The 12,032-nt window shown below is 41.7% G+C and overlaps 1 protein-coding gene across 3 annotated transcripts in view; it reads left to right on the top strand.

Moving 5' to 3' along the window:
* Positions 1-12,032, top strand: part of pald1 (phosphatase domain containing paladin 1) — a 182,696-nt gene that overhangs the window by 17,891 nt on the left and 152,773 nt on the right. The window contains exon 1 of one of the 3 annotated variants that reach the window (XM_062976220.1): positions 6,284-6,729. The exons of the other annotated variants lie outside the window; for them this stretch is intronic. The gene's annotated coding sequence lies outside the window, so the exon portion shown is untranslated. Of the gene's footprint in view, positions 1-6,283; positions 6,730-12,032 lie in introns of those variants that run through there. 3 annotated transcript variants of the gene reach the window in all.

A 12,032-nucleotide genomic window follows, 5' to 3' on the forward strand; every position in this document is an offset into this window, starting at 1 on the left:
TTGGATGTACAAAGAATCACAACTCCCCCAAATCAAGGTGAATTTCCCCCAAAGACCTCCAGTATTTTTTGCTAGTCATGGGGGCTCTGTGTCAAGTTTGGTCCAGGTCAGTTGTTGGTGGAGTTCAGAGTGTTCATTGATTGCAGGTGAACTATAAATGCCAGTACCTACAACTCCAAAATGTTCAGGTCAATTACTCTCAAAACCCACCAGTATTCAAACCAGGTATGCATGTGAAGTTTGGTCCAGATCCATCATTGTTTGGGTTCATAGTGTGAGGTGAAGTACAACTCCCATAAATCCCTCCAAAGATCTCCAGTATTTTTTCTTGGCTATGTGGGTTCTGTGTTAGTTCCAGGTCCATCGTTGGTGGAGTTCAGAGTGCTTTTAGATTGCAAGTGAACTATACATCCCAGTACCTATAACTCCTATAAATCACAGTGAATTCTCCCCAAATCTCTCTAGTACGTTCAGTTGCTGATCAATTCCTCTGTTTGCTGTGTGCCATAGAAAATAATAGGAAGGGTTATGGGAGAGGCAGTGGGCGGGGTCATGCAAATTCCACACCATTTGAGAGAGTAAGAAATATTGGAATGTCTGTGGTGGAAGGAAAACAGAAAATCTAGGATGAAATTGTCCCCGTATGAAAGCCTTCACTTGGGTGGTGGGCAATATGGTGTTTGTGGATGACATTGGCAGGGCTCTTGGTCATGTTCACAGCGCTCGCTATAACCTGCAATGTCATTGGAGGGAGGGTCATTGGTGTCCCCTGAGTAGTGGGACCTATATCTATTTGTGGAAGAGCAAGCTTGTCACATACATACACATGTTCACTTTTATTATGTAATAAATGGATAATGATGCTGGGGAAAATGGAGGGAAAAAAGAAGGAAAAAAGAAGAGGGACCGACCAAGGGAAGGATAGATGGATGGTATCCTTGAAGTGACTGACTTGACCTTGAAGGAGCTGGGGGTGGTGAGGACAGGAAGCTCTGGCGTGGGCTGGTCCATGAGGTCACAAAGAGTTGGAAGCGACTGAACGAATAAACAACAAAAATAGATGGAGGGCCATCTAAGAGGGAGTTAGCAATAGGCAGACAGGCCGGAGTTGGAGATACAGAAGTATACAGGTTTCAGATATTGGTTGGACAGAAGGGAGAGTCTCTATTTGTGATCATAATGAGCAGAAAAACTGGAATGGGGAAAGATGTTTCTTCTGTCCTAGATCCAATTCTTTATACTCTTTAAAGTCTATTACTGGCAGTTTGGTTGTGCGTGGAAATAGATCAAAGGACAAATGAAAGATGCGTAATGTGATGAAAGGCTGTAACCATTCTAGATGACTGAAAGGGTAACAGAATGTGGCCCTGAAGCAAATTTCTTTGCATCTAATTGATATCAGACAACAATAGTCCATCCTAATTAGTCAAGTGAAAACAAGTCATTTGTTGGAAGCAAAATCATTTAAAAGATCATCCTCTATTCCTAGAAACTGAGAAGCAATTGACTTTTCTCCTTATTTTTTATTTTGTTTTTGTTTTGTTGATTTGCCTTTCCTCCAGCAGTAAGAATAACTTCTGTGTGTAAAAATTCTTGTTCTTGCCAATTCTTTATTTAGAAATCTAGGCCCCATGTGGGATGCCATTCCGGCACAAAGCACAAAAGAAACTTTCCCTATCGTCCCATGCTATGCATTTCAAATTGTGAGTTATGTTTAAGTTTTTATGCTTCCTAGCGATCAAATCCTATTAAACCGTGGGTCTTCTGAATATAAATGTACACAATTAAGTTGTATCTGGTCTGCTTGAAGCATTAGGTTTCCTTTTCCTTGCAGCTGATTGTCTTGTGTCTCATGCAAGTCTTTCTCCTTCTGTTCTGTTCAGAGTTGCCACTTCTTCTGGGCAGAGCAAATAAATCTGCACCTGAAATTGAAACAAAACTTGTATTGTTGAAGGCTTTCATGGCCGGAATCACTGGGTTGTTGTGCATATTCCCAGCTGTATAGCCATGTTCCAGAAGCATTCTTTCCTGGTGTTTCACCCACATCTATGGTAGCCATCCTCAGAGGTTGTGAGGATGTCTGCCATAGATGTGGGTGAAACATCAGGAGAGAATGCTTCTGGAACATGGCTATACAGCCCGGAATATGCACAACCAGGGCTGTAGCCAAGGGGGCGGGGGGGGAGGGGGTTCACCCCCCTCAAAATTTTTCATTTTTTAAAAAAGCCTGGTTTACTCATTAATTTTAACTGGTTAACCAAATTCACTGAAGTTTATCTGTTTTGGAATTTGCTGTTTGATTTTTTTTCCATGTCCAGAGCGACTTAAAAAACTGCAAGTCGCTTCTAGTGTGAGATAATTGGCCGTCTGCAAGGATGTTGCCCAGGAGACACCCAGATGTTTTTGATGTTTTTACTATTCTTGGGGGAGGCTTCTCTCATGCCCCTGCGTGGAGCTGGAGCTGATAGAGGGAGCTCATCCGTGCTCTCCCCTTGTTGGATTCGAATCAGGAACCTTCAGGTCAGTAACCAACCTTCAAATCATCAGTCCTGCTTGCACAAGGGTTTAACACCACCCGGGTCTCCTGTAGTTTGATGAGGTACTTAGAGATTTCTATTAGAGAGTTCTAGTGTGCTGTCATAAATGTCCATTTCCAGGATGCCTTCAGTGACTGACTGTGTTCTGGAACTAAGAAGGATTATCCTTTTTTCTTAGGGTATCTTTATCTCTTGTATCAGTTTACAAATCCCAAGATTTCTTAGGATGGAGTCAGCAGTTTATAGTGGTATGAAACAATTATATTTGTTGAATCATCATAGACTGCTGTGTCTCTTTCACATAACAGTTCCACTCATGATGTGTGTATACGAGGCATTATTGTGAAAGGAGAAAAGAGGCTAACTTTAAAAAGCAAGAATATTTAGCAGAACGTCCAATATTGTACCATTATTCAATGAGCATTACATTTTTGTTTGTTCTCCTTTTGTCCTCTGTCCGTGTCGTGATGTTTCTCTTCTTTGTGAAAGTGAGACAAAATTGCACAGATGCAAAGAAAATGAGATAAGGTTGCAGTTATTTTGCTGATAAATGATTGCCACTGTTGTACCATGCTCATCTTCCCATCCCTCCATTCAGAAGTGACTGATATGCCATTTCTTGAAGTTAGTCTCCATTTATGAAATTGCTAAGTCAGCAACTATCCCATCAGAATTCGATGGACATGCTTTCCAAAAGATTAGAATGATTGTTGCAACTAGTGCTTGAAAAATACTAAAAAAAAACTTAAGCAATTTTTTTGCTTTGTAGGATTGTACATTTAAAAAAAGGTTCCTACTCCAAGGTTCTGTTTAAACATAAACACTGAGCCTGTTAAACTTTAACATATGAACTTTCCTAAATTTTAAGATCTATGCAGGAGAGAGGGTTTCTCTTGCTTCCTCACCTTCAGAGACTCAGTTCGTGAGGTCAGGGGAGGGAGACTTCAATGGAAACTCTTCCGAGGCTGTGGAATTCTCTGCTATTAGACTCAGCAGCCCCAGCCGCCCTTCTTTCACTGAAAAGTAAGGACCAATTTATCTGAAGAGGTGACTAATTTAGTGTCTCAAGTGCAGCTCTTTAATGAGGTGTTGTTATTGTCCTTTTATTGTCATGGCTTTAAGTGATTACATATATTTTAAAAGTATTGATGATTTAATAGGATAGCTAACTTAATTGTTTAGAAAGTTATTACTTTAAAATTTAAAATACTTTTTATTACAGTTAACCTTTCAATTACATTAAAGTTATTACTTATTTTTAATTCATAGCCCTTGTTTTGATTCATGTATGAACCATTATATGTCCCAGGCTGCATCTAGACCAAGATTACTCCATTGTATATTTGGCCTGAAGAAACTCCAAATTCAGTACTAACATGATGAATCTGGGGTGGGTGTCCAAACAGACCAAGGCTCCATTGGCCCCACTGTGACATTACAATTGCTTCCCTGGAGATCATCTCCTCCATGCTGGTCATGCAGGTGATCCATTCTGATATCATCAGCAGATGCCTTGAGTGGCGATGGTGACACAGATGAACTGTCCTCTTCCCCTACAGACAAGTTGATGAGGGGTCAGGCTGAAATAGATTCAGTCCAGCTGTCCCCACAAAGCCCCAGGATACTCTTGAGCAGTGGTTCCCAACCTTTGGGCCTCCAGGTGTTTTGGACTTCAATTTGCAGAAATGCCAGCCATCTTACCAGCTGTTAGGAAGTATGAAAGCTAAAGTCCAAAACATCTGGAGGCCCAAAGGTTGGGAACCACTGTTCTAGAATTTCTAACAAAACTCTGATTATTCTTAGGCTTGCCTGGAGACAGACAGCAGTGGATTCACAGTGGGTCCAGGTTTTCTGGGTAGTGTAGACAAGCCCTATTTGGGAGAAAGATGGAATGCATATAAAATAATATTTGGGGAGACAACAAAGTTAAAGCAGAGAAGATACTGGCAAAGATGTTAGGTTGAGTATGTGCATGGGTATCTAAAGATAATATTTTCTTACAGCTCAAGGACCTCACCAGCCTCCGTGGTGAATCAGGGGGCAGTGGGGTAATCCCGTGCTCCACTTCGCTGCCTGCTGACACTTCTCCATTATGCGTGGGGAAGCATCACCATGCAGCTTCCCCCCGCAGTAGCCCTGTTGCTCCAAATGAAACACAGGAGGCTCCCGTATTGGTGGTGCAGCGTCCTAGGACACTTCTGCCTCGGTTGAACCACAGAGCCCCACCGGAAGTGAGGCTATATCGTGTGATAAGCAGCGAGGGACTCAGTGGGTCAACTGAGACTGAAGCATCCTAGGACGCTGAATTTCTCTCATGTGATGCAGTCCTAAGTTGAGGCTGTTCTGGCTTCATAAAAACATCAAACTCTAAGCTTCAAAATGTACTCTGAACAAAACCATCCTAACAATCAAATAATAGCTCTTTAAAAACATGTGAATAAATCACCAACTTTCTAATAATTAGATATTGGGATGGAAATGGTGTGACCAAAGATTTAAGAAACCACTTTTGGAGTGCTGGTGTTTAGGTGAAGGGAAACCTACTGTTGCATTGTGCTGGACTAGGATTTTTGGAGACCTAAATCATCTATGGAAATCAACTGGTTGGCCCTGGGATAAATCCCACTCTCTTAGGAATTCAGTGGTAAACCTCCTTTGAGGAAATCTGGGCAAGACAACCTGGTGACATGTTTGCTGTCAAGTTGGAGTCAACTTTAGGGAACATAATAGCACAAGATTCTATGCTCCCATTTCCACCTACTGTATACAATCATGTATAAGTCAACCTCATGTATAAGTTGAGGGTAGGTTTGGGGCCAGAATTAAGGATTTTTATATGACTGGTAGATAAGTCAAGGGGGAAATGCCACTATCACCTTAGGGGCAGCAGCCCCTGACCATCACCACCATTTCCCTGCCCAGGCATTAAAAAAGACAAGGGACCTCATCACATGGATATTTTCCCCATGTTTTCTTCATTTTTACATGCTGATGAAGCAGAGTTCCATGGAGGCCATCACATGATGCATGGCCACTTCTGTTCGGTGGTCCCCTGTGGTACTCCGTCCTGCCAGCTTGCTATAAGGGAGATTAGACTCCTATCTCAGGACTTGGGGAAAGTGAAATGAAGACAGAGAAATGTCATGGGATGGCTGGCCATCCCCAAAGATGAACCCTGCTGGGAGAGAACATGATGTTTCCCCCACTCTTCCCAACACTTTTCCCTGCTTCTCTCCTGCCCATCTGATGAAGTCTTAGAAGTGGCACATAGCAGAAAGAAGTAGAGGGGTACTGTGCTTATTTTATGTTCTCCCAGGATGGACAAAGTTCTTACCCTTTGCCACTTTACTCAGAGAGGGGGTTGTTTTTACACTGACCCGTTTATACACTGATAGTTTTTTTGGGTTGATGTTTTGACTTAGATTTCTAGACTTATAAATGAGTATGTAGGGTAGTTTGTTGGATGTTTGAGGCAGTCCTCTAAAGGAAGACTAAAACATGAAAGCAGACAGTGAGACCAAAAGTGACGCCTAGAAAGTGCTGAGGTGGCTGCATTTCTAGACAGTGCCAGGGAAGCTCTCAGGCAAGCAGCCGGATTCCTGTGCTTTCCTGTTCCTTTTTCATTATCTATATATACTCGGCCTGGAGTCTCTCCTAGCACGTGTGGCTTCTGTGGCCAGGAGTCCTGAGCTTTCCATTGGTAGAGAAGCCCGTGGAGCTGGCCCTCTCTCTTGAAAGTCCACCCTCACATCCTTTTCAGCACACAGACATCCAGGCTGTTCCGCTCCGAGAGTGCAAGCCCCCATTGCTCTCTCTTGGTCCTGTTTTTGTTGGCAATGGCTGGGATTTGATCTCATGAAAACAAAGTGCTACAGTGTCTGCTTCTGCGGCCGGCCGGCTCCTTCATCGCTTGCTTGCTTCTCCACTTTTCTTTTCCCCACCCGCTGCTCTTAAAAAAGGAAGAAGATGAGTTTAACTGCTTCGTCACTGAAGTAGCAGAAGCAGCAAGTCCTTAATGGAATGTCTGAGAATTGGCAAGGAGAAGAAAGAACAACCCTGGTAATATTACAGCTGAAAAGTTGGGTGACATGTTTTTGAAGCCCTGAAATTCTGATTATTTTCCCCTTCCATTCAACATTCTTCAGTTCACCTGGGAGGACCCTGGATGCCCAGCCCTGCCGCGTGAAATCAGGTACCTTCACAGCTCCATTCTGCCATTCTCTTTGATGCTGTTCTAAGCCCTTGCCTTTTTCACATTGGAATGGAAAAAGGCATTTCTTGTATGACTTTTTTTTGTAGAAACCTCTTTATTTAAGCTTCCCATCTGCAAACAGGGTCCTGTTCCTTATTTCAGGTTTCCGATTCCTTAGCTTCATTACTTTCCATGGCCATTTTTCGGGAGGGGCTGCATCCTTTTATCAGTAGATCATGAATCCAAAGTGTTACAATAGCTCTTGTATATTTTCGTTTTTGTAATGCAGGCTTTTGAGGATCTCATATTCCTATATTTTGCATGTTGTCTGAATGCTGGTGAATGTGATGCGCTTCATATTGAGGAAATGGTGCAGGAAGATTGCAGTTCTCTGTGCAGGCTTTTGCTGGATTACAGCACCATGACTTCACATTCTGACAGATCCTAGATATAGCTGTAGGATAGGTTTCCATAAACTGAGTGTGCTCCAGAAGCCATGCTTACTAGGAATGATGGAAGTTGTAGTCCAACCCACCCAGCAAATTGGGAAGAGATGGTTGAGAAGGAATTGTAGTTTATCCTCCTGTATACTCCTATTCAATTGGTAATCTGAAATTGAGAAAAAGCCTGATGTAGATACACACAGACATTAAAACTTGTTAAGTGTTACACTCATATAAATCTTGATATCTGATAGGGAGTTATTTACTTTGGATTTTTTTTGTGGGCTGGAAAATTATTTCTTCTGCAGTCAAGAGAGGTCACAGCTGTTTGTTTATTTTTTCTTTTTTAAATATTGGGATTCTGGGTAATGTAATTTTCATTTTTGTACAATAAAACACCAGTGGAATTATAGATAGTCTGCATATTATTCATGCTACCCATGTTTTTGTTTAGCTCATATATTCACCATATATTTAAGCCTACGGATGGCAACCCTGATGGCAACATAATGCATTTCCAAGTTACTTGTTTCATTCTTTCTCTTGCCAGATTCAGAAAACATCCTTTGCAGCAAGTTTCTTTGATTTGTATCCTACATCTTATGTGCATCTTCTGGCTAGTCGCTTCTGGTTAGCAACCCCAGAGGCACTCCCAAGTGGCCAGCTACTGATCAAAGGACATTTAATATAATGCCAAGTTTTTAAAACTGTGTGTTTTCAAATACATTACAACTTGTACCTTCAGTTTGCTTATGACACATTAAATATATCCTCCGGCTTGTTGTAAGCCTAGCAGTTATCAAAATATTGAAATATAGCTAGGGAAAAGAGAAAAAACCCCAATGTGTACTGCCGAGGCACTCTCTGGTCAAAGCGATAGAAACAAAATGTCTTGTATGACATGTTGTTTAACATTTTAAAAAGCAGACTTAAGCTGAAATTCTGCATCCATTTTTATTGGCATTAGAGTATGCTTTCACCCTGAAGGAAAGCAATCTTAGGAATATGACTTTTTACTGCGAAGTTTTAAAACTGACCTATGTTCGTAGAAAGGGAATAGCTGTATTAGTACGAATAGCAATGAATAGCCTTTTGATACCTGATTAATGTACAGATCTATTGTGCCATAAACGCTTGTGAACCAGAATCTACTTAGTAGAAGGCATGAAAGAGGTCATCTCTCTGGTCTCTCTTCCATGGCTTGAACTTGGCAGGGGAGCAGTTTCATGGGTAGGGCACAAGCAGGCAGCCATGGCCTCCATATGCCCTTTAGAGGTCTTGGCTGCAACTCACTGTGTTCGGTGCCCAAGCCTGCTGCTCAGTTGTTCTTCTCCAGGAAGAGTGAACACATCCCCTCACCCAACTGATTGGCACTCTTCCCAGGGTCAATGGGACAATGCGGGGAGATTGCAGAGGAAAGATGAGAACTTCCCTGTCCCTGCAGTCACCAGATCCTGTCTGATCTTGGAAGCTAAGCAGGGTCAGGCCTAGCTAGTACTTGGGGGGACACCACAAACACATGCTACATGCTGCTTGATATTTCAGAGGAAGGCGATCGCAAATCACTTTAGAGTATTTCTTGTAAGAAAACTATTTGAAATTCATGGCTTTATCATAATTTGACAAGTGACACATACATCCCTGCACAGTTGGATAGGGTGAGTAAAAAAAATGTTCTGGTTAGATCCATTGCTTTCTTCCTGCATGTGGGGTATGGACCTCAACCCACCATCTATATTTACTGTGTCTCAAGGAATGGGGAAAAGTTGTTGTTGTTGTTTGCCCTCAAGTCATTTCCAACTTATGGCAACCCCTTATGGGTTTTCTTGGTGAGATTTAGAGAGGATTTGCCTTTGCCTTGCTTTGAGGTTGGGAGAATGTGTGATTGGGCCAAGGTGGGTTTCCATGGCTGAATAATAATAATAAGAATAAGAATAAGAATAATAATTTATTTATTGCCTGTCTCTCCTCATGGCTCAAGGTGGGTTACAACATTGTAAAACACACATTTACCTAAAAATATTCTTTAAAACAAACATATTAAAACATATTTCCACATGATACATATTAAAATACTTAAAACAGAGATTAAACATAAGATGCAAGTTTAAAATTTGTCATTAAAACTATCTGGGTAGACCTGCTGGAAGAAATAAGTCTTTAGATGGTTTTAAAATTCTGACAGCTCATTTTGATGTCGGACCTCTTCTGGCAGATCGTTCCACAGTCTTGGGGTGGCCGATAAAAAAGTCCTCTGGGTGACAGTCATTAATCGAGTCCTGGCTGGTTGGAGTAACCCCCACCAAGGACCTCAGTGTGTGGGGCGGATTGTACGGGAGAAGGCAATCCTATATGTAACCCAGACCCAAACCATATAGGGCTTTAAAGGTCAAAACCAACACTTTGTACTTTGCCCAGAAACCAATTGGCAGCCAGTGGAGTGACTTTAGGATAGGTGTAATATGTTCACTCCTAGATGTTCCTGTAACCAATCTGGTTGCATTTAAACTATTTGGAGATCATAGCCTTTTTTGAAAAGTTTGATCTTTCAGAAAAGAGCCAAAAACATTTTTGAGTAGAATCTTCTCAAGTGGTATACAGTGTTCCCTTGCTAGAATCATAGAATCATAGAATCGTAGAGTTGGAAGAGACCTCATGGGCCATCCAGTCCAACCCCCTGCAAGAAGCAGGAAAATCTCATTCAAAGCACCCCCGACAGATGGCCATCCAATCTCTGCCTAAAAGCCTCCAAAAAAGGAGCCTCCACCACTTTGTGGTTCGCTTTTCGTGGACTCGCTGTTTCAGGTTTTTTAATAAACACTAAAATAATATTTTAGCAGTCTCAGATCAGATCATGTGGTCTGCAGTCCCTTCCACAACCTCTCAGGAAACATAGAGCAAATGAAGCTGCATACCACAACATTCATACAAAAAATAAGCAAACAGAATCATAGTTTAACAAATTTCTAGAGGAGGCATAAAGAAGGTTGTAATTTCCAACAGATTAGGACCCTTGATGGAAAACAAGGATTGTCTGGATTCAGTTTCAATTTGTTTTTCCTCCAGGCATTCATTCAATGGAGATACGCTATCCTTAGCTGAGGCTGTTTTTGAAGACATGGAGAAATATATATGGGTTTCATCAGCATACTGATAGCATCCCATCCCAGGTGTGTGGATGATCTTTCCCAGCAGCTTCATGTAAATATTAAAGAGCATTGGAGGTAGAATGGCACCCTGTGGGACACCACATAACTCCTTTTTTGAGGAGCAGCTATCCTCAAGGACATTATCTAGAATCTGCCTGAGAGATACGACCAGAACCACTGCAACACAGTGCCTCTGAGTAAGATTTGAACCCCTTTATTCAGAGCCTTTGTCCAATGCCCAAATCACTACGTTATGCTGGCTCTGTAGTGTAAGATAATAGACCACAATATGAATATGACAGAAGATGTCTGCCCTGTAAAAGCTTTGACCACAGTCAGCTAAGTTTTAAAGTCCCACAAGATGGTAACATTAGCAAGCAGGAGCAGTGTCTGCTGAGTGTGTGTGTGTGTGTGTGTGTGTGTATGTATAAGACAGGATTTATTTGTATGCACCTGTTGGACTTCTGAATAAATGTGAAATGCATTTTGTTCTCACAGCGAATGTAGCTCTCACTACAAGCTAATGGTTGTAACACAATATTCACTTCCCGTGTAATGGATTTCTTGCTTTCCTGCAAGAAGGGCAGACGTTTCCCAGCTATCCACTTAGCCTGCAGGATCAGACCTTTCTTGAGTGTGCAATGTTTGTCTTTAGTTGGCATGCTATATGTGGAAATCTGATTCTCTGAAGGTATTGGTAGAGATATGTGTTCTGTAGGGCCAAAAGCCCATAACATGCTTACTGCTAATTGCTTAATATTCTTTCTAAAACAGTTAACACAATATTTTCTATTTATACTGGGTGGTCAACAGGATTTTAAAAACTGTTTTTGCCTTAAAAGTGATGGGTGCTATTTGCCAAGGCACCACAGCTTCTTTCTCGTATGTTTCTGCTGAGATTGCCAAAAGGCATGTCATGAAGCCTAACATGAAGTCCATTCATATCCCCCATTTACTTACATGATAGGTTTCCACCATGTATGGATGGAAATGCAAATAAGGAAGCTTTTTGGTCTGCAGGATTAGACTAGGTCTCTGTGTGTATGTGAGATAATGTGGCTCTCCAGTTGTTACTGGACTGCAACTCCCAGCTGGCTATGCTAGCTGGGTCTGGAAGCTGTAATCCAACAGCATTTTGAAGGCGGTGTGATTTCCATTCCTGGATCAGACTTTTCCATCCCAACCGTAATTATGGAGAAGGCTATGACTTTGACACAGGTCTAGTTTCCTTGGCTGAAGAAACTGTCCATCATAGTTCTTTTACTTCTGTGTGCAGACAGCTGAGAGCTTCATTTAGGGAGAAAGGGAGATTCATTACTGGAGGTCTCCCAGGAGCTGGGTTAGGGAAGTCCATCACCTGGAGTTTAGTGGGACTAAAAATGAGTACAGGGATACCTTGAGTTAAAAGTTTAATTCATTCTGTTACTGAGCTCTTAACTCAAATCATTCTTATCTCAAAGCAAATTTTCCCATTGAAATGTTATTAGTCCATTACACACCTCACCGGACCCCCCCCCCCCAATTTTTTATTACATATTTTAAATAAGAAAATGTACTTTATAAATAACAAATAATGTATACACATAATAAAAGTGAAAATATCTGTGTGTATGTGGCATGGGTTTCTGCTCACACAGACAGCTTCCGGCCTCCACAAACAGGCTATAGTTCCCAATGCTGAGGAGCCACCAAGTCACTCTCTCCCAGGACA

The sequence above is a fragment of the Anolis carolinensis genome, chromosome 3 (genome assembly GCF_035594765.1).
Source record: "Anolis carolinensis isolate JA03-04 chromosome 3, rAnoCar3.1.pri, whole genome shotgun sequence".
Classification (NCBI taxonomy): domain Eukaryota; kingdom Metazoa; phylum Chordata; class Lepidosauria; order Squamata; family Dactyloidae; genus Anolis; species Anolis carolinensis.